General features: G+C 42.0%; 1 long non-coding RNA gene across 1 annotated transcript; it reads right to left on the bottom strand.

Annotated features, from left to right (window-relative positions):
* Window positions 1-7,882: 7,882 nt before the first annotated feature.
* LOC137638302 (uncharacterized) lies at window positions 7,883-12,000 on the bottom strand. The gene is made up of 2 exons (XR_011044015.1): window positions 11,514-12,000; window positions 7,883-9,855 (listed from the first exon to the last, which is right to left on the bottom strand). It is a non-coding gene; the product is annotated as an uncharacterized lncRNA (long non-coding RNA).
* Window positions 12,001-20,307: the final 8,307 nt, after the last annotated feature.

The raw sequence follows: 20,307 nt of genomic DNA, 5'->3' as shown, positions 1-20,307 counted from the left end.
CACTAGTGTTTCAAGCACCGATGTTTCTTAGAAGATACCTAATACAGTAGGGACATACTTCACCGATGTTTCTTAGAAGATACCTAATACAGTAGGGACATACTTCAAATAAGCTTAAAAAAAAAAAAAAAAAAAAAAAAAAAAAAAAAAAAAAAAAAAAAAAAAAAAAAAAAAAAAAATCCTCTCACTTCGTATGCTTAAATATCTTATTCAACTCTTCCTTCAACTTTGAAAATTTATTTCAGTTATTAATGTTTACGTCTATTTTCTATCTAAGTTAACATTTTGAAAGCTCCCCTCTCCAATAAGATGAAATTTAAGTTATTTCCTAAAGATTTACTTAATTTAAATCTAAACTATTTGATCAAAGAAATAATTTCTCTATAAACTTTCTCAAAGGCTACCTAGAGTTACGCCTTCTCTAGACTGCCATTCTAGAATGAATCTATAAACTATCCCCTTCATTCTCATTAAAACTATGTCTACATCAATCTATTACTTTCATTATAAAAGAACAAATTAAAGTTATTCATAAATACACAGTCCTTGAAACTTGTCCCAAAACTTTTCATCTTAAAATCCTGTCCTGATAAACAACTGCATTTGCTTTCCGATAGTCCATATGGAGTCCCATTTAAATAATAAACTTAATTACCCTAAAAACACTAACATTCAATAAATATGTTATTTTCCTTAGTAAAATAAATTTTTGAATATACTTACCCGATGATCATGTAGCTGTCAACTCTGTTGCCCGACAGAAATCTAAGGTCGGGATACGCCAGCGATCGCTATACAGGTGGGGGTGTACACAACAGCGCCATCTGTGAGCAGGTACTCAAGTACTTCTTGTCAACAAGAACTCAATTTTCTCCTCGGTCCACTGGATCTCTATGGGGAGGAAGGGAGGGTCCTTAAATTCATGATCATCGGGTAAGTATATTCAAAAATTTATTTTACTAAGGAAAATAACATTTTTCAATATTAATCTTACCCGATGATCATGTAGCTGATTCACACCCAGGGTGGTGGGTGGAGACCAGCATACATGTTAACATTAGAAGCTAAGTATCCCGTATCTTATTTTAGCAGTTATTCAAAATAACAAACATAAAATAAATAAGTACCTGGTAAGGAAGTCGACTTGAACCATTACTCTGCCTTTTTAAGTACGTCTTCCTTACTGAGCCTAGCGATCCTCTTAGGATGCTGAGCGACTCCTAGGTGCTGAAGTATGAAGGGCTGCAACCCATACTAAAGGACCTCATCACAACCTCTAATCTAGGCGCTTCTCAAGAAAGAATTTGATCACCCGCCAAATCAACCAGGATGCGGAAGGCTTCTTAGCCTTCCGGACAACCCAAAAATATCTCAAGAGAAAGATTAAAAAGGTTCTGGAATTAGGGAATTGTAGTGGTGGAGCCCCCACCACTACTGCACTCGTTGCTACGAATGGTCCCAGAGTGTAGCAGTTCTCGTAAAGAGACTGGACATTCTTAAGATAAAAGACGCGAACACTGATTAGCTTTTCCAAAAGGTTGCGTCGAATATATATTGCAGAGATCTATTTTGTTTAAAGGTCACGGAAGTTGTGACAGCTCTAACTTCGTGTGTCCTTACCTTCAGCCAAGCTTGGTCTTCCTCATTCAGAAGGGAATGAGCTCGTATTAACAGTCTGAAAATAATAGGATAAAGAATTCTCTGACATAGGCAAAGATGAATTCTTAACTGAACACCATAAAGCTTCAGACGGGCCTCGTAAAGGTTTTTAAAATAGAACTTAAGAGCTCTTACAGGACATAATACTCTTTCTAGTTCATTTCCAACCATACGATAAGTTTGGAATATCGAACGATATTGGTCAAGGCCGAGAAGGCAGCTCGTGTTTGGCTAGAAAACCAAGATGTAGAACATGTAGCCGTTTCGGATGAAAATCCGATGTTCTTGCTGAAGGCATGAATCTCACTGACTCTTTTAGCTGTGGTTAAGCATATCAGGAAAAGAGTCTTAAAGGTGAGATCTTTCAGGGAGGCTGATTGAAGTGGTTCGAACCTGTCTAACATAAGGAATCTTAGAACCACGTCGAAATTCCAACCAGGTGTAACCAAACGACGCTCCTTCGTGGTCTCAAAAGACTTAAGGAGGTCCTGTAGATCTTTATTGTTGGAAAGATCTAAGCCTCTGTGACGGAAGACTGATGCCAACATGCTTCTGTAACCCTTGAAAGTGGGAGCTGAAAGAGATCGCTCTTTCCTCAGATATAAGAGGAAGTCAGCTATTTGAGTTACAGAGGTACTGGTCGAGGATACGGATACTGACTTGCACCAGTTTCGGAAGATTTCCCACTTCGATTGGTAGACTCTAAGGGTGGATGTTCTCCTTGCTCTAACAATCGCTCTGGTTGCCTCCTTCGAAAAACCTCTAGTTCTCGAGAGTCTTTCGATACTCTGAAGGCAGTGAGACGAAGAGCGTGGAGGCCTTGGAGTACCTTCTTACGCGTGGCAGACATAGCAGGTCCACCCTTAGGGTAAGAGTTCTGGGAACGTCTACTAGCCATCGAAGTACCTCGGTAAGTTATTCTCTCGCGGGCCAGAGGGAAGCAACTAGTGTCAACTTTGTCCCATCGTGAGAGGCGAACTTCTGCAGTACCTTGTTGACAATCTAGAACGGAGGGAATGCATATAGATCTAGATGAGACTAATCTAGTAGAAAGGCATCTAAAAGAACCACTGCTGGGTCCGGGATAGGTGAGCAAAGTATTGAGAGCCTCTTGGACATCGAGGTTGCGAAGAGATCTATGGTTGGCTGGCCCCAGGTGACCCAAAGTCTCTTGCATACATCTTTGTGGAGGGTCCAATATGTTGGAATTATTGTCCCTTCCTACTGAGACAATCTGCTAAGACATTCAAGTTGCCTTGGAAGAAACTTGTTACTAGTGAAAAGTCTAGACCTGTTGAACAGGAGAGGAGGTCACTAGCGAACTCGCACCATGTCAGAGAGTAGGTCCCTCCTTGCTAGGAGATGAACATCAAAGCAGGGAGTTGTCCGTGTTCACCTCCACTACTTTGCCTTGAAGGAGAGACCTGAAGCTTTTCCAGGTCAGACGTACTGCCAGAAGCTCCTTGCAGTTAAAATGCATTGTCCTTTGACTCGAGTTCCATAATCCCGAGCATTCCCTACCGCCTAAGGTCGCACCCCAGCCTACGTCCGATGCGTCTGAGAAGAGAACGTGGTTGGGAGTCTGAACAGTCAGGGGAAGACCCTATAAAAGGTTGATAAAGTCCTTTCATCAAGTTAGACCAGACTTATCTTCCGGAAACCGGGATCGAGACCGCTTCTAGCGTCTTGTCCTTTTCCAGTGAAGAGCTAGATGAAACCGAAGAGGACGGAGGTGTAGTCTTCCAAGTGACACCAATTGAACCACGGATGACAGTGTCCTAACCAGACTCATCCACAGCCTGACAGGGCCGTATTCCTTCTTCAGCATCTTCTGGATGGATAGCAGGGCTGGGGGTTGATCGTCTTGTTTAGCCATGTCCTCATCAGAGGGTTCCTCATCCGAAACTGATGAGGAAACGGCAACGGAGTAGGCAACGTCTGACTCGCTGAATCCGGTCGCACTGGTGGATGCGTGACGAAGCCGGACACAAGATCATGGTACTGCTGCACAGTCTGTGAACTGTCAACCATGGGGATGCGAGGAAGTACAGCGACAACCCGAAACTGTCTAGACTGTCTGGGTAGTGCAGACAACCCCTTATCGGGTTGCTGAGGTTGCCGCACTGCGTCACAACAAGTCACCTCTGCTGGTTGTTGAACGTCTTCCCAGTGACACACTGAACGTCCACAACCACCTCCGAGAGTAGCTTAACGTCAACGTGCGACTGGCAACCCACACTGGGTCGCACCGGTGGAGGAACCATCTCAACTGGCGGACGTGAGTAGGAAACCTCAGCGTCAACAGGGCGTACAACCAACCGGTAGGAAGGTCGTTGGCAAGAAGGTTCTTCTCCGTAAAAAATCCTCTATCAAGGACTAAGCTTGGACTGCATGTCTTGCAACAAAGCCCAAGGTCTATGGGAGCAGGTGTGGCAACAGACGGGGTTAGCGACTGAAGCGGAACCATTTACCCTCCCTGGAAGCATGTTATGCTTTAATTAAAGTCCATAGGAGGCTAAGCAGCTTAAGGCTCCTCTCCAAATGACAGAGTCCTCAAGGGAATATCAGAAGGAGGGAGAACAGCACTTTCTCATCTACAGGAACCATGTCCGAGAAAAGCTAGGTTATCTCAGTGAGGGTGTCACTGGTGCAAAAGCAGCAGACCAGAAGGCAACGTTATGAAACTGCTTGACAGTCTGTGAACTGTCAAAAACTGAACTGTCAACCACAACAGGAGCGTGAGGACATACAGCACTGGTGTATTAGTAGCAGACCAGAAGGCAACGTCATGTAACTGTTTGACAGTCTGTGAGTTGGCAACAACCAAAGTTGTGTGGGGAAGCCTCAACTCCTGACTGACTAGTTTGCTGCGGGCGAGTGGCGGTAACCACAGTGTGTTGCGGAGGCTGACACACCGTGTCAAAACACGGCAGCTTGTGGTAGCTCACGCACGGCAACGGAGTGCTCCGTGTGTCTGTGGGAGTCATCATACATCTGGCAGGGTTGACTGTGCATGGGTGGAGGAGCTCTCACAACAAGAGTGAGGGAGCAGGAAGCCATGCCGGGCGCACAACCGTGGTAGCTGTAGGCCCACGGGTGCATCGTCAACCTTCTCCGCAGTCGGAGTGTGGGAGCTGGCAACAACAAAAGCGGAGTGCTGGTGCGTGGGAGGGACTGCCGTGGGTTGCGGAGCATGCCGTATGGCATGCGGAGCATGCCGCATGGGTTGCGGAGCATGCCGCATTGTGTCAAAACACGGCAGCTCTACAGCACCTTCCCACTGCTGATGCGGTAGCTCACGCATGTCAATGGAGGGTGCAGCATGAACATGCGTCTGGCAGGGTCGACTGCGCATCGGAGGTGGAGCTCTCACAGGTGGAGTGTGGACTGTGTGGGAGCAGGCAGCCGCAGTATCTGCTGAGCGCACAACCGTGGCAGGTTGTAGATTAACAGGTGCATTGTCAACCTTCTCAGCACGATACTCCTGCATGAAGGAGCAAGCTGAGACTGTATAGTCTGCAGCATGGACCAGTAGGGTCTATGAAAGACGGCAACAAACGGAGCTACTGTCCGTTGTGACTGAGGGTCTAAAACAGCTGGTGCGGCAACAGACGGAGTTACTGCCTGTTGCGGTACCACCTTGCCTCTCTTGGGAGGTGTGCAGTCATCGGATGACTGGAGCTAGTCCGAACTGACCCAGTGGCTACACCTAGGCCGTTGGACTTGCGCGGAAGGGACCGACTTGCACTTAAAAGCTGCAAGATTTGGTCCATGGTTTCTACGAGAAACCTCTTCCGCAGACGAGGAATAAATGGGCTCTCTCGTCTTTGTGTGGGTAGGGTGATCACGTCGGCAACGTGTGTAGATACACCCGAAACCACGGAGGGAAACGTCTGTTCGTCGATCAAGGCCTGTGGAACCCATAAGTCCTTCGACATTACTTCTCCCCTGGGCTTGGGAGCTTGTAAGAGGTATCGGACTAGGTGAACAACTGGCACGAACAGACGAACCCTCGAACGCAACACTGTAACACTTTGCGCATATCACTTTTGATTTTCTGTTTGCACTTATTTCACTGAACTCGAAACTTTAAGTGATTTGTACCTGAAACACGCAATCCTATCCTTCATTAAAAGGTAGTAATTGCGAAAACAGTTTTACAATGTAACAGAAAAACATAATGAAAGATAAAGAATTCAGTGGCTGGAAAAGAGACTAAACACTAGATCAAATAAACTACGTTTAAAATCTCTCACCGCATAAAGCCTGGGAACAAGAATAAAACTCTAGAAAGGTTTTACCTTCTTCCCCTATAGCGACTAGGGAGAAGAGTAAAAAAAACGAGAACAACGTTACCCGCTTGAACGAAACGTTTATTCTCCTCTCTCTCCCTCCGTCTCTGTCTCTATCTCTCTCTCTCTCTCTCTTGACTTAGAACCTGAGAGATGAGCCCAATTATATATCGTTAAAACATATTATTTGTTAAAGGAAAAAAACTGAAAGGTTTCCCAAATAAAAAGTTCCTTTATTAGAATTAAAACCATTTAAGCTAAGAAAGAATGAACGAAACGCTAGAATCGGTTTACTCTTACTGCAACGTGAAACCGTGAAATACTCTCTCTCTATCGTAACGATAGAGCGCATGTTGAACGTTCTGAACGTCAACAACTGCGGAGACTAAACTAAACGTTAGTTCATCTTTGAAAACAGTACGAGACTATCAAAGAAATTCTTTCAAAAACATTAAAATTAAAAAAGCATAAATTCTTAAAAGGAAATACGATATGACGGGCTCAATGTTAATTAACTTCGGTTCCAAGTAAGGACCGCCTACTATTAGGAAAGGTCGCATATAAACAAACATAAAAATTAATTTTTATAAGTTTATAATAAATGGAAAGTTAATCGAAGAGGCCTATAAATGGCGGAGAGATAAAAAATAAATCTATAACTTGTTAAGCAAAATTACCAAAAACCTAAACACACTTCCGTCTAAGGGAAGGGTCGGTCATTTAAAAGTGAAAGAGAGTCCATACTCTCTTCGACACCATAATTAAATCTATCCAAAACGAGTTCAAGTTTTGAAATGAAGATAAAACCCCTGCATAGCGAAAGCTCAAAACTGGAATAGTGTACTTCACCAAAAAGTTGTGAAAACAAATCCAGTTAGGGACGGCGTATTTAGTAGGTCTTGCCTGTGGCACGACAGAGGAAAAATTGAGTTCTTGTTGACAAGAAGTACTTGAGTACCTGCTCACAGATGGCGCTGTTGTGTACACCCCCACCTGTATAGCGATCGCTGGCGTATCCCGACCTTAGATTTCTGTCGGGCAACAGAGTTGACAGCTACATGATCATCGGGTAAGATTAATATTGAAAACTATATCTTAACTATTTTGCTTTAAACTAATCAATTTCTGTACTTGACCTTTCTTCATACTTCATTAACGCCATGACATTTCTCCTATCTATTCTCTTCAACATTCCTTAACCACCTTTTTCAATAGGGTTTTAGTTTTATAGCTACTCTTTCCTTCATCCTTTCAATCAATATGTTCTTTAAGACTTGAGAACTAATGGAGTTATTACATACATATTCTTTCCTAGACCTTAAAATCCAACAACTATAATAAATTTATAATTAATGTGATAATAGTTCTCAACATTTTTTTCTACCTATCCTCTTTTCTTTGACTCTACCATTATTTTATAAATCAGCCCTAACTTAAAACCTTTTAAAAACTAAAGAATTTAACAATTTATTCTCAGATACCTAGACTGAAGCTTTAATCTTCCTTATGTCATTAAGTCTTTCCATCAAGTCACTTTCCCTACATTAGGCAACTAGTGATGTGAAGCAGATCACATGAATAAGGTCATTACATGTAATATCGAGAGACATTGCTTAAAATCACTTATTTTTATGCAAAACAGTTCAGTCATTCTAAGGCTTACTATAAAAAAACTAACAATTCTAAGAACATCAAGTTTAGGACAATTTCTCAGCTATTTTGAACAAGGATCTTACGTGTGACTGCAGTAATGTTCCACAAAGGGTTTTTCTTTTAAAAATATAATCAAGAAGAAAGCAAGTGGAGTATGAACAAAATACCGTCTTAACTTTGAAATTAAAATACATAATTTTTTTCTTCAACAGAACGGGAACTTACTGAAAACTTGAATTGTATATATAAGAGAGAGAGAGAGAGAGAGAGAGAGAGAGAGAGAGAGAGAGAGAGAGAGAGAGAGAGAGAGAGAGAGAGAGAGAGAGACAGAGAGAGAGAGAGAGAGAGAGAGTTTATTATGCAATTTCTATCTGTTAATATCAGCAATTAAACAATCTCTATTGGATGATATCGTATACATGATTTCAAAATTGCTTTGATAATCTAAAAAAAGCTTTACTTTAATTTTCACAGGTTTATGGCGTTGCATAATTATCAAAACTTATCAAATTAAGAACTCATTTAATCTTAATGTTATATTACGGACTGATGAAGGTTTTAAACTATAAGATTACAAATAAAAAACAAAATAAAAACAAATATTCATGCAGAAGCTTAGCCAGTTTCTTAAGGAATGAAATAGATGGATTTGATAAGATTCTCTTTAGCAATTATTTAAATAAAGGTAGCTATGGGATCAACGTTTGTACTATAACAGGGATAAATGGTTTAAGTTAAAACTAAATTAGATTTTAGCCAGTCATGATTTAAATAAAGACAGCCATGGGATTGATGCTTGTACGACAATACAGGAATAGATGGTATCAGTTAAAACTAAGTTAGATTTTAGCTTATTTTGAATGTCTTTCAACATGAAAACCAACCTCGACATCACGATTCTCCAGACATTAGTTAGGCCAAGTAAAAGTTATTGCATAGAATTGATAAAAGTAATATTATAGAAATAAGCTAATTTCAAAATGAAAATAGTTCCTTTTCAACTTTAAAATAAACTATAAACCAAGTCTAAATGGGATGAGTTACGAAAGCAGAAGCATAATTAAGGAATGGTTTGAAGTGACAGTTCCAAGAATTTTAAACAATGCTTATAATAGGTTTTACAGTAGATGCTAGAGCGGGAAACACAAAGCTAATAACCCAGCAGTCACACGTACTGATATCTTGCTTAAAATAGTTACACACATTCACAGATATTACTACTCATTGACAGTGTAAAGCAGGAATGTCAAACTCTAATAATTTCGAGGACCAAAATAGATTTGGCTATTATTTACTGGCAAAACTCAAGATTATAGGTTGTTTGCAGGTCACCCTAGTTTACCAAAAATATACATTTGGGTTCACTTTAACAGCTTAGTTAAATTTTCCTCAGTTATACCAATTATATTAAGTTGAAATATCTAGTCAGCTTGAGGGCCCTATCTGGCCCGCAGGCCCCAAGTTTGACATTTCCGGTCTAGAGAAAACTCTAGACTTCAAATTCATATAAAAAGCTATGTGGGAATAATTTCAATGATCGTTATGCGATATTATCTCTGATATGGAAGTCCCAAAGGCTAACGTGTTTCCCTATTTGACAGGACACTTTTAAAGAATACATTTAGTGATCCAATTCATTTTCATGACTACAAAACTGTTTTATATTATTTCATACTTTTCTGCTTAGTTAATTACTAACCTTACTGTACAAATTTAAAAACTAAAACTATTTACTTGCTCTAAGGCTAGTTCAACTTAAGAGACTTCCTAGGAATAGACAGTCTTAAATGACCGAAAAGCTTAAATATCAAAACTTTAGAGCTTAAAATACAAAATACTTCATTTTATGGTTTATAGAAATATACGGAAAAGTATATGGAAAACATAAACGTTCATGCCATAAAAAACAATTCTGAAAATGTTGACCATATGAAGCACTAAGATCGGAATTAATAATGCTTAACGAAATTAATAAAATTTTTAAAACTAAATTATGACTGGTTAACAGTAATTGTTCAAAATGGAAATTCAATTCTTTCTATAAAAAACAAAATAAGATTAAACTAGTCTAAATAAATTTGTTTTGGCTGAACTAAATTTCTTTGAAGACCTGACAGATGGCCAACTTCAGGGGAACTTCAAGGCTTCTTGGGAGCTCTTCACTTGTTGACAGCAGTTGTAGAGGGTGCAGTAATTTTTCTATTTTCTTGAAGAATTTTTCTCTTGTCTTGCTTTGGATTCCTTAGCAGTCCTGTGAAAATAAAACCGAATTATCATTTTGTCGTGTGGATGGATATATTACTACCCAAGAAAATGTTCTGGACTAATACAGCTAGAAATCTATAACACGAAGTGCCCACTTCCAATAAAATAGTAATTTACATGAAGCACTCAACATATACCAAAGAAAGTCTTAAATCCAGACTCAAATATTCCATCTAACCGCAGAATTACTCCAATCACCTTTCCAACAAAACTCTCTCAACCTATACGCTGATCCCCTACATATTTGCTACCCAAACCCACTGAATTACATCCTAAGATATAAAGATGTTCAGCCTAATTGTATGGTTGAACTATGGTAAGAATCTCTTGCCTATATGTAACATTAACACTTCTACGAGTTTATCCTACATTGGGCCATAAACATATTTCAATAAAAACCAAAGGCCAGCTACAAACTAAATCCATTGAATATACAACTACTCAATGTTGACGCTTATATTTATCCAATGAATAATCTACCATACTTAGGAGTGTTACTAAAGTAGTACACATTAAACACACGGTTTTAACAAAACCCACTGAATGAAAATACTGATTATCATTATTATTACTAGCCAAGCTACAACCCTAGTTGGAAAAGCAAGATGCTATAAGCCCAAGGGCTCCAATAGGAAAAAATAGCCCAGTGAGGAAAGGAAATAAGGAAATGAAGAAATGATGAGAATAAATTAACAATAAATCATTCTAAAAACAGTAACAACGTCAAAACAGATATGTCCTATATAACCCATGGGATAACCCCTTCAGACTCAAAATATTCAACATATGTCATAACGCCTAGACGAAGCTACTCCACTAACCACAAACCTTCCCATATATCAACGACAATCCTGCCACACTAATATTCGATGTCTCAACAGTAACGAAAAGTGGGTAATTTACACGCATTCAAATGCACAATTGTAATCAATGATTGTTCATGAAAATTCAAACCTGATATATAACTAATGGTAAGACAACCCTTTTTTTTCTAAGAAATAAAAATAAAATTAGAAATATTTGATCAGTGCACAGCTAGACTAAATGGCGCACATGATCTTGAAATAAAATAATAATTAAGACTAACTTTATATAAATTAATATCAAAGAAAACCTAGTCTGGTGAAAGTCACCATGTAGACAGTATTATTATTATTATTATTTGCTAAGCTACAACCCTAGTTGGAAAAGCATGATGCTATAAGCCCAGGGGTCCCAACAGGGAAAATAGCCCAGTGAGGAAAGGAAACTAGGAAGAATAAAATATTTTAAGAGCAGGAAAAACATTAAAATAAATATTTCCTATATAAACTATAACAAACTTTAATAAAACAAGAGGAAGAGAAATAAGATAGAATAGTGTGCTCGAATGCACCCTCAAGCAAGAGAACTCTAACCCAAGACAGTGGAAGATCAAGGTACAGAAGCTATGGCACTACCCAAGACTAGAGAACAAATGTTTGATTTTGGGATGTCCTTCTCCTAGAAGAACTGCTCAGACACTTTAGAATCATGAATTAGATATTCGATTTGTTCTCCTTTGTCACTGACTACAGGCTTTGTTCTCATCTTAATAATATTATTCATGAATAAACTTTACTAGTTCATTATCTTTTGAAGTTAAAATTATCCTGTTACTCTCACCTTCAATGAAGTCTCTGCAACTAAATGGTTTCAGAGTTTGATCTCCAATGATGCAGTTAGAAGTCTCTGCAACTAAATGGTTCCAGAGTTGGATCTCCAATGATGCAGTTAGAAGTCTCTGCAACTAAATGGTTCCAGAGTTGGATCTCCAATGATGCAGCTAGAAGTCTCTGCAACTAAATGGTTCCAGAGTTGGATCTCCAATGATGCAGCTAGAAGTCTCTGCAACTAAATGGTTCCAGAGTTGGATCTCCAATGATGCAGCTAGAAGTCTCTGCAACTAAATGGTTCCAGAGTTGGATCTCCAATGATGCAGCTAGAAGTCTCTGCAACTAAATGGTTTCAGAGTTGGATCTCCAATGATGCAGTTAGAAGTCTCTGCAACTAAATGGTTTCAGAGTTGGATCTCCGATGATGCAGTTAGAAGTCTCTGCAACTAAATGGTTTCAGAGTTGGATCTCCGATGATGCAGTTAGAAGTCTCTGCAACTAAATGGTTTCAGAGTTGGATCTCCGATGATGCAGTTAGAAGTCTCTGCAACTAAATGGTTCCAGAGTTGGATCTCCGATGATGCAGTTAGAAGTCTCTGCAACTAAATGGTTCCAGAGTTGGATCTCCGATGATGCAGTTAGAAGTCTCTGCAACTAAATGGTTTCAGAGTTGGATCTCCGATGATGCAGTTAGAAGTCTCTGCAACTAAATGGTTTCAGAGTTGGATCTCCGATGATGCAGTTAGAAGTCTCTGCAACTAAATGGTTTCAGAGTTGGATCTCCGATGATGCAGTTAGAAGTCTCTGCAACTAAATGGTTTCAGAGTTGGATCTCCGATGATGCAGTTAGAAGTCTCTGCAACTAAATGGTTTCAGAGTTTGATCTCCGATGATGCAGTTAGAAGTCTCTGCAACTAAATGGTTTCAGAGTTTGATCTCCGATGATGCAGTTAGAAGTCTCTGCAACTAAATGGTTTCAGAGTTTGATCTCCAATGATGCAGTTAGAAGTCTCTGCAACTAAATGGTTCCAGAGTTTGATCTCCAATGATGCAGCTAGAAGTCTCTGCAACTAAATGGTTTCAGAGTTGGATCTCCAATGATGCAGTTAGAAGTCTCTGCAACTAAATGGTTCCAGAGTTTGATCTCCAATGATGCAGTTAGAAGTCCGTCCGAAACTTCCTTATTAGAACACCGCCTGTAAAATTAAAATTTAATTAGCTATATACAAAATTAAATTAAAGATTGATTAATTTTACATGCAATGTAAAGGAAATTAAGCATTATCATGTGAACTTTCTTTGAAAATCCCTTATAGAGTTCCTCCTATCCTATGTACATCGTAGACTAAGTTTAACTTTATAGGAGCATTATGAATAGAAAAATTAGATTCTATCTGTTTTACTTCTTAATAATGCTCATAAGGTCAACACCTAAATTTAATGTTTATCATTCTTGAGTCAAGTAGGATAAATCAATTATGTTCACCATTATCTAATTCTCACATTAAAAGCAAGGGAAATATGTTATTTTCATTAGTAAAATAAATTTTTGAATATACTTACCCGATAATCATGTAGCTGTCAACTCCGTTGCCCGACAGAATTCTACGGGAGGGATACGCCAGCTATCACTATACTAGAAGGGGGTGTACTCACCAGCGCCACCTGTGGCCAGGTACTACAGTACTTCTTGTTGACACCGCCTCAATTTTTCCTCGGTCCACTGGTTCTCTATGGGGAGGAAGGGTGGGTCAATTAAATCATGATTATCGGGTAAGTATATTCAAAAATTTATTTTACTAATGAAAATAACATTTTTCAATATTAAACTTACCCGATAATCATGTAGCTGATTCACACCCAGGGGGGTGGGTGAAAACCAGTGTACATGACTAAAGGATAGCTAAGTATCCCGTATTTCATATAATCAGTTATCTCAAAATAACAATGAAATAATAAGTACCTGGTAAGGAAGTCGACTTGAACCGTTACTCTGCCTTTATTAAGTTCGTCTTCCTTACTGAGCGCAGCGTTCCTCTTAGGAGGCTGAATCAACTCTAAGGTGCTAAAGTATATAGGGCTGCAACCCCTACTAAAGGACCTCTACACAACCTCTAACCCAGGCGCTTCTCAAGAATGAATTGACCACCCGCCAAATCAAAAGGATGCGGAAGGCTTCTTAGCCTACCGTAACAACCCATAAAAACAACAATAAAAGCATTCAAGAGAAAGGTTAAAAAAGGTTATGGGATTAAGGGAATGTAGTGGCTGAGCCCTCACCTACTACTGCACTCGCTGCTACGAATGGTCCCAGGGTGTAGCAGTTCTCGTAAAGAGACTGGACATCTTTAAGATAAAATGATGCAAACACTGACTTGCTCCTCCAATAAGTTGCATCCCTTATGCTCTGCAGAGAACGGTTCTTATTAAAGGCCATCGAAGTGGCTACGGCTCTCACTTCGTGGGTCCTTACCTTCAGCAAAGCAAGGTCTTCCTCCTTCATGTGAGAATGGGCTTCTCTAATCAGAAGCCTTATATAATACGAAACCCCGTTTTTGGACATGGGCATCGAAGGTTTCTTGATTGCACACCATAAGGCTTCTGACTGTCCTCGAATAGGTTTTGACCTATTAAGATAATATTTCAGAGCTCTGACAGGGCAAAGAACTCTTTCTAGCTCGTTACCTACCATGTTGGAAAGGCTAGGAATTTCAAACGATCTAGGCCAAGGACGTGAAGGAAGTTCATTCTTAGCTAAAAATCCGAGCTGTAAAGAACATGTTGCAGATTCGGATGTGAACCCAATGTTCTTGCTGAAGGCATGAACCTCACTGACTCTTTTAGCTGTTGCAAGGCAGATGAGGAAAAGAGTCTTGAGGGTAAGGTCCTTGAAGGAAGCTGACTGGAGAGGTTCGAACCTAGGCGACATAAGGAACCTTAAGACTACGTCTAGATTCCAGCCTGGAGTGGGTAAACGACGTTCTTTAGAAGTCTCAAAAGACTTAAGGATGTCTTGAAGGTCCTTGTTGGAAGAAAGGTCCAAACCTCTGTGGCGGAGAACTGAAGCCAACATACTCCTGTACCCTTTAATCGTAGGAGCTGAAAGAGATCTCTCATTCCTTAGATGTAATAGGAAGTCAGCTATTTGGGTTACAGAGGTATTGGTAGAGGAAACTGCATTGGCTCTACACCAGCTCCGGAAGACTTCCCACTTGGATTGGTAGACTCTACGAGTGGATACCCTCCTTGCTCTGGCAATTGCACTGGCTGCCTCCTTCGAAAAGCCTCTAGCTCTAGCGAATCTTTCGACAGTCTGAAGGCAGTCAGCCGAAGAGCGTGGAGGTTTGGGTGCAACTTGTCCTGTTCCTTGTTCCACGTTCCCGAGCATTCCTGTCCGTTCAAGGTCGCGCCCCAGCCCGAGTCTGATGCATCCGAGAAGAGATGAAGATTGGGGGTCTGAATCGCTAACGATAGGCCCTCCCTGAGAAGGAGGTTGGTCTTCCACCACAAGAGAGTGGTCTTCATCTCTTTGGTGACCGGGATAGAGACTGCTTCGAGCGTCAAATCCTTGTCCCAATGAGCTGCTAGATGGAATTGGAGAGGGCGGAGGTGGAGTCTCCCTAACTCGACGAACAGGGCTAACGATGAAAGGGTCCCTGTGAGACTCATCCACTGTCTCACCGAGCAACTGCTCCTCTTCAGCATGCTCAGGATGCAATCTAGGGCTTGGCTTATCCTTGGGGCCGATGGAAAAGCCCGAAAATCCTGACTCCGAATCTCCATTCCCAGGTAAACAATGGATTGGGAGGGAATGAGCTGGGACTTTTCTAAGTTGACTAACAGACCCAGTTCCTTGATCAAGTCCAAAGTCCAGTTGAGACTCTCCAGACAGCGACGACTCGTGGAGGCTCTCAACAGCCAGTCGTCTAAGTAAAGGGAGGCTCTGATGTCCGATAAGTGGAGGAATTTTGCAATATTCCTCATCAGATGCGTAAACACCATAGGAGCTGTGCTTAGGCCAAAACACAGGGCTTGGAATTGGTACACAACCTTTCCAAAAACGAATCTCAGGAAAGGTTGGGAGTCTGGATGAATAGGAACGTGAAAGTAAGCATCTTTCAGATCCAACGAGACCATCCAGTCCTCCTGCCTGACCGCTGCTAGGACCGACTTCGTCGTCTCCATAGTGAACGTCTGCTTGGTGACATAAGCATTGAGCGCGCTGACGTCCAGCACCGGTCTCCAACCTCCTGTCTTCTTGGCCACCAGAAAGAGACGGTTGTAGAAGCCCGGGGATTGATGGTCCCGGACTATAACCACTGCCTTCTTCTGTAACAGGAGCGACACCTCCTGGTGCAACGCTAGCCTCTTGTCCTTTTCCTTGTAGTTGGGAGAGAGGTTGATGGGAGAAGTGGTCAGAGGGGGTTTGCGGCAGAATGGTATCCTGTAACCCTCCCTCAGCCACCTGACAGACTGGGCGTCTGCACCTCTCTTTTCCCAAGCTTGCCAGAAGATCTTGAGTCTGGCTCCTACTGCTGTCTGGAGAGGAGGAGAGTCAGTGTTTGCCTTTTGAAGTCTTGGGACCTTTCCTAGACTTGCTCCTGGAAGAGTCTGGACGGGAGCTTCCTCGGCTGGGGGCTCTACCACGAAAGGGCGGAATAAACCTTGTAGCAGGAGTATCAGCCACTGGGGTGCGATAAGTCCTGGGAACTGAGGGAGCAACCTTAGTCTTACGAGCTGAAGAGGCCACAAGATCATGAGTGTCCTTCTGAATCAGGGCCGCAGACAAGTCCTTGATAAGCTCTTCGGGAAACAAGAACTTAGAAAGCGGAGCGAAAAGGAGTTGAGACCTTTGACAAGGTGTGATACTGGAAGAAAGAAAGGTGCAAAGTTGCTCCCTTTTCTTAAGAACTCCTGACACAAACATTGAAGCAAGCTCGCCAGATCCATCCCTAATTGCTTTATCCATGCAGGACATTAAAAGCATGGCCGAGTCCTTGTCCGCAGGGGAGGTCTTCTTGCTAAGGGCCCCCAGGCACCAGTCTAGAAAATTGAACATCTCAAAGGCGCGAAATACACCCTTTAGGAAGTGGTCTAAATCGGAGAAGGTCCAGCAAACCTTAGAGCGCCTCATTGCTGTTCTACGAGGAGAGTCGACCAAACTTGAGAAGTCAGCCTGGGCAGAGGCAGGGACTCCCAAGCCTGGTTCCTCTCCTGTGGCATACCATACGCCCGCTTTAGAAGTGAGCTTAGTAGGTGGGAACATAAAGGAAGTCTTCCCTAGTTGCTGTTTAGACTGCAACCACTCCCCTAAAATTCTTAAAGCTCTCTTAGAGGACCTAGCAAAGACGAGCTTAGTATACGTTGACTTAACAGGCTGCATGCCCAGCGAAAACTCAGATGGAGGAGAGCGGGGGGTAGCAGAGACAAAATGGTCCGGGTATACCTCTCTGAAAAGAGCCAGGACCTTACGAAAGTCAATGGGTAGAGGAGAAGACTTGGATTCTTCCACGTCTGATGAGGGATCCAGGTGCGCAGCTTCCTCCTCAGAAACCTCATCACCAGAGTGTAGCGAAGTGAGAGGTAATGTAACAGTGGTATGCTGAACAGCAGAGTCTGAACAAGCGGGTGCATAAACGCTTGTGGTTTCATCCTCAAGTCTCTGTTGCTGAGTTAAAACCTGAGGTTCAGGCTGCAAAGACTGGTCAAGAAGAGTAGAGGAAGGTAGGCGCATGGTTTGAGGTGGCTGACTCCTGGCATGAGTATCTTGTCTCAAGAGTTGCGCTTGCTGTAAGGGTTGCGGATGCGCAGTAGCAGGTTCCTGAGGAATGAGTTGAGGTTCCTGAGGTGTGAGCTGCGAGAGTTGAGGTAGCGGCTGCGCAGAACGCAGTTCTTGTCTCGCGAGTTGAGGTTCCTGAGGTGCTAGCCTAAGGTGTTGAGGCTCTCGCCTTGAGGAGGGTTGAGGTCGCTGCAGCGAGAGCTGAGGTGGCTGCCTCATGGATGGAAGAGGTTGTCGTACCTCAAGAGATTGTTGCCTCGCTGGTGGAACCGCAAGCGGAAGCGGAGGAAGTAAGGCATAAGCTTCCTGCTCCCATTGCTGAGGTTGCCTTAAGGAAGGCGGAGGTTGCTGCACACCGCTGATAACTGGCAACTCAGTACGCGGTAAGGTATCCTGAGGAGCCTCAACTTCGTACGCCTGGCAGACTGGACTGCGGTTAGGCGGAGCGATCGCAGGAGGAGGTGTAACCTTCTCAGCCTGACACTCACGCATTAAGACCGCAAGCTGTGACTGCATGGACTGCAGTAAAGTCAACTTGGGGTCGACAGACGCTAAGGTCTGCTGAGGCAAAGCCTTAACAGAAGATGAGGTCTGTTGCGGCATAACCTTACCCCTCTTAGGAGGTGTGCAGTCACCTGATGACTGCGGAGAGTCAGAGCTAATCCAATGACTGCAACCAGGTTGTAGAGCTCTTGAGGTCTGGACTTTGCGTTTGAGAGGTCTTGAGACCTGAGTCCAGCGTTTTCTCCCTGACATTTCTTCAGCAGACGAGTAAAAGACGGGCTCAATCGTCTGCGGGTGGGAGTGACGGTCTCTGTAAGACACGCCCGCAACCACCGAGGATACTTCTGTGCGCCGATCAAGGCCTGCCGAACCCTTTTGCCCTTCGACATTGCTTCTCCCCTGGGCTTGGGAGCTTGCAAGAGGTCCCAGACTGGGAGGACGACTGGCACGCACAGAAGTACCCTCACGCACCACACTGACACTGACACTAGCACTTGGCACCGCACTGACACTAGCACTTGTCACAGCACTGGCACTATCACCTCCCACTGCACTTTTGACCTTAAGTTCTTTGACTTCTGCCATAAGAGACTTATGATCACTAACCACCGATTCCACTTTGTCACCTAATGCCTGAATGGCACGCAAAACAACGGACATATCAGGTTGAGTACAAATAGTAGGTTCGGGGGTAGCCACTACAGGGGGAGGAAAAGGTTGAGGATCATGAGGTGAGGAAAAAAGTGAAGAGCGAGAAGAACTCCTCCTAACTCTCTCTCTCTCTAACTTGGTTGAATATTTCAGGAATCGAACAAATTCAAGTTCCGAAAGTCCGGCGCATTCCTCACATCGATCTTCCAACTGACAGGGTCTTTCCCTACAGTCAGAACAAGCGGTGTGAGGATCTACCGAGGCCTTCGGAATACGCCTATTACAAGACCTACATCGTCTATGGGGTGGGGCTTGTGAAAGGTCAGACATCTTGAATCAAAGAGTTAGTCAAGGGGGATTCCAAATCAAGCAAAAAGATCGTTAACCATTAAACAGAACTAAATAAAAGCTATCAGAGAAGTTTCCAGTATAGCGACAGCCGAAATCTGAGAGAAATACTTCACCAAAAGCCGTGAACAATACTCCAAGATTATAAGCGTATCCCAGAACGTCTTGCCGGAAGCACGACAGAGGAAAAATTGAGGCGGTGTCAACAAGAAGTACTGTAGTACCTGGCCACAGGTGGCGCTGGTGAGTACACCCCCTTCTAGTATAGTGATAGCTGGCGTATCCCTCCCGTAGAATTCTGTCGGGCAACGGAGTTGACAGCTACATGATTATCGGGTAAGTTTAATATTGAAAATTAGACCTATAACCTGTATATTACCATACTACAAAAATATCACAATTTGTGCATATATATTTTTCCGTTCACAATCAGGGTTCATGAGCTGTCCAACATCTAAAATCTCTAGGTTGTGAAAGGGGGGGGGGTGTACATGGGAGGAGTTGTATATGCCAAACATATGCCAAATAACTACCTGTTCTTAATTAGAACTTATCATATAATTCAATAAAATCCTTTCATCTTCAGCCAATCATAAATTGAAAGGACAGGCAGTTTATATAATTTATATTCACTCCTAATGCCTTAGGGGCCATATATTTACTCGTTTGAAGATATCATGTTCATGAAATAATAAATCCCTGCTTTAATAACCTCCATGACAATTCAAATCTCTTTCTTATAAGAGTAACTGCTTCAATAAACCATGATACGAAGTCACAGCCTGTTGACATTCGACAGTTTCGGAACTTAGAGTTTATAAAGGGGGACTAGTATAAAAGTCACGGTGCTATTATAGTATGCTATCTACCGCTGATTTGCTATCTACCACCCCTTTCTGACTATAGTATGATACCTACCATCAGTCCCTAAGGATACGGTCTACTTGCTAATTGGCCTCTTCATTTGAATAACTTGTAACATTGCTGTATGATGAGCTTTGAATAATTTGTAATAAAAGTTTCCCTACAAACAGCTTATAATTATGCACCCATGTTGTCCTGCCAATAAATATTATCAAACTATCATTAAAGCCCAATGAGGATAACATACTGGTGGTAAGTAATTTTTGACAATCCTCATCAAACAGGAGGATTAACATTGACAGTAGATAACATACTTTGTGGTAGATACCATACTATAGTAGAAATTCGACGGTAGAAAGCATACTATAATAGCACCAAAGTCACGCCTTTCTAGGTAACCTTGTACTAAACCCTTGTACAATTATTTGAATACCTTCTATATCACGTAAGGCCTTTAGTCATGAGTCGCCTTCTGATTTGGGCCTAATAATTCCTAAAATACCACTTGGCTCTCTTTATAATAAAAAGAAATCCAAAAATGATTACTGCATTCAATGGGTACAATATTCAACATACGAGTTCAAATCTGATGTCTAAATCATTTAACTTTAAGGGATATTTTCCTGACCCTCTGACACAGGGAAACTGGTCCTATAAG

Source organism: Palaemon carinicauda, chromosome 3 (genome assembly GCF_036898095.1).
Source record: "Palaemon carinicauda isolate YSFRI2023 chromosome 3, ASM3689809v2, whole genome shotgun sequence".
In the NCBI taxonomy this organism is placed as follows: Eukaryota; Metazoa; Arthropoda; class Malacostraca; order Decapoda; family Palaemonidae; genus Palaemon; species Palaemon carinicauda.
Note: the sequence above shows the minus strand (reverse complement) of the source record. Positions and strands in the feature narration are given on the sequence as shown.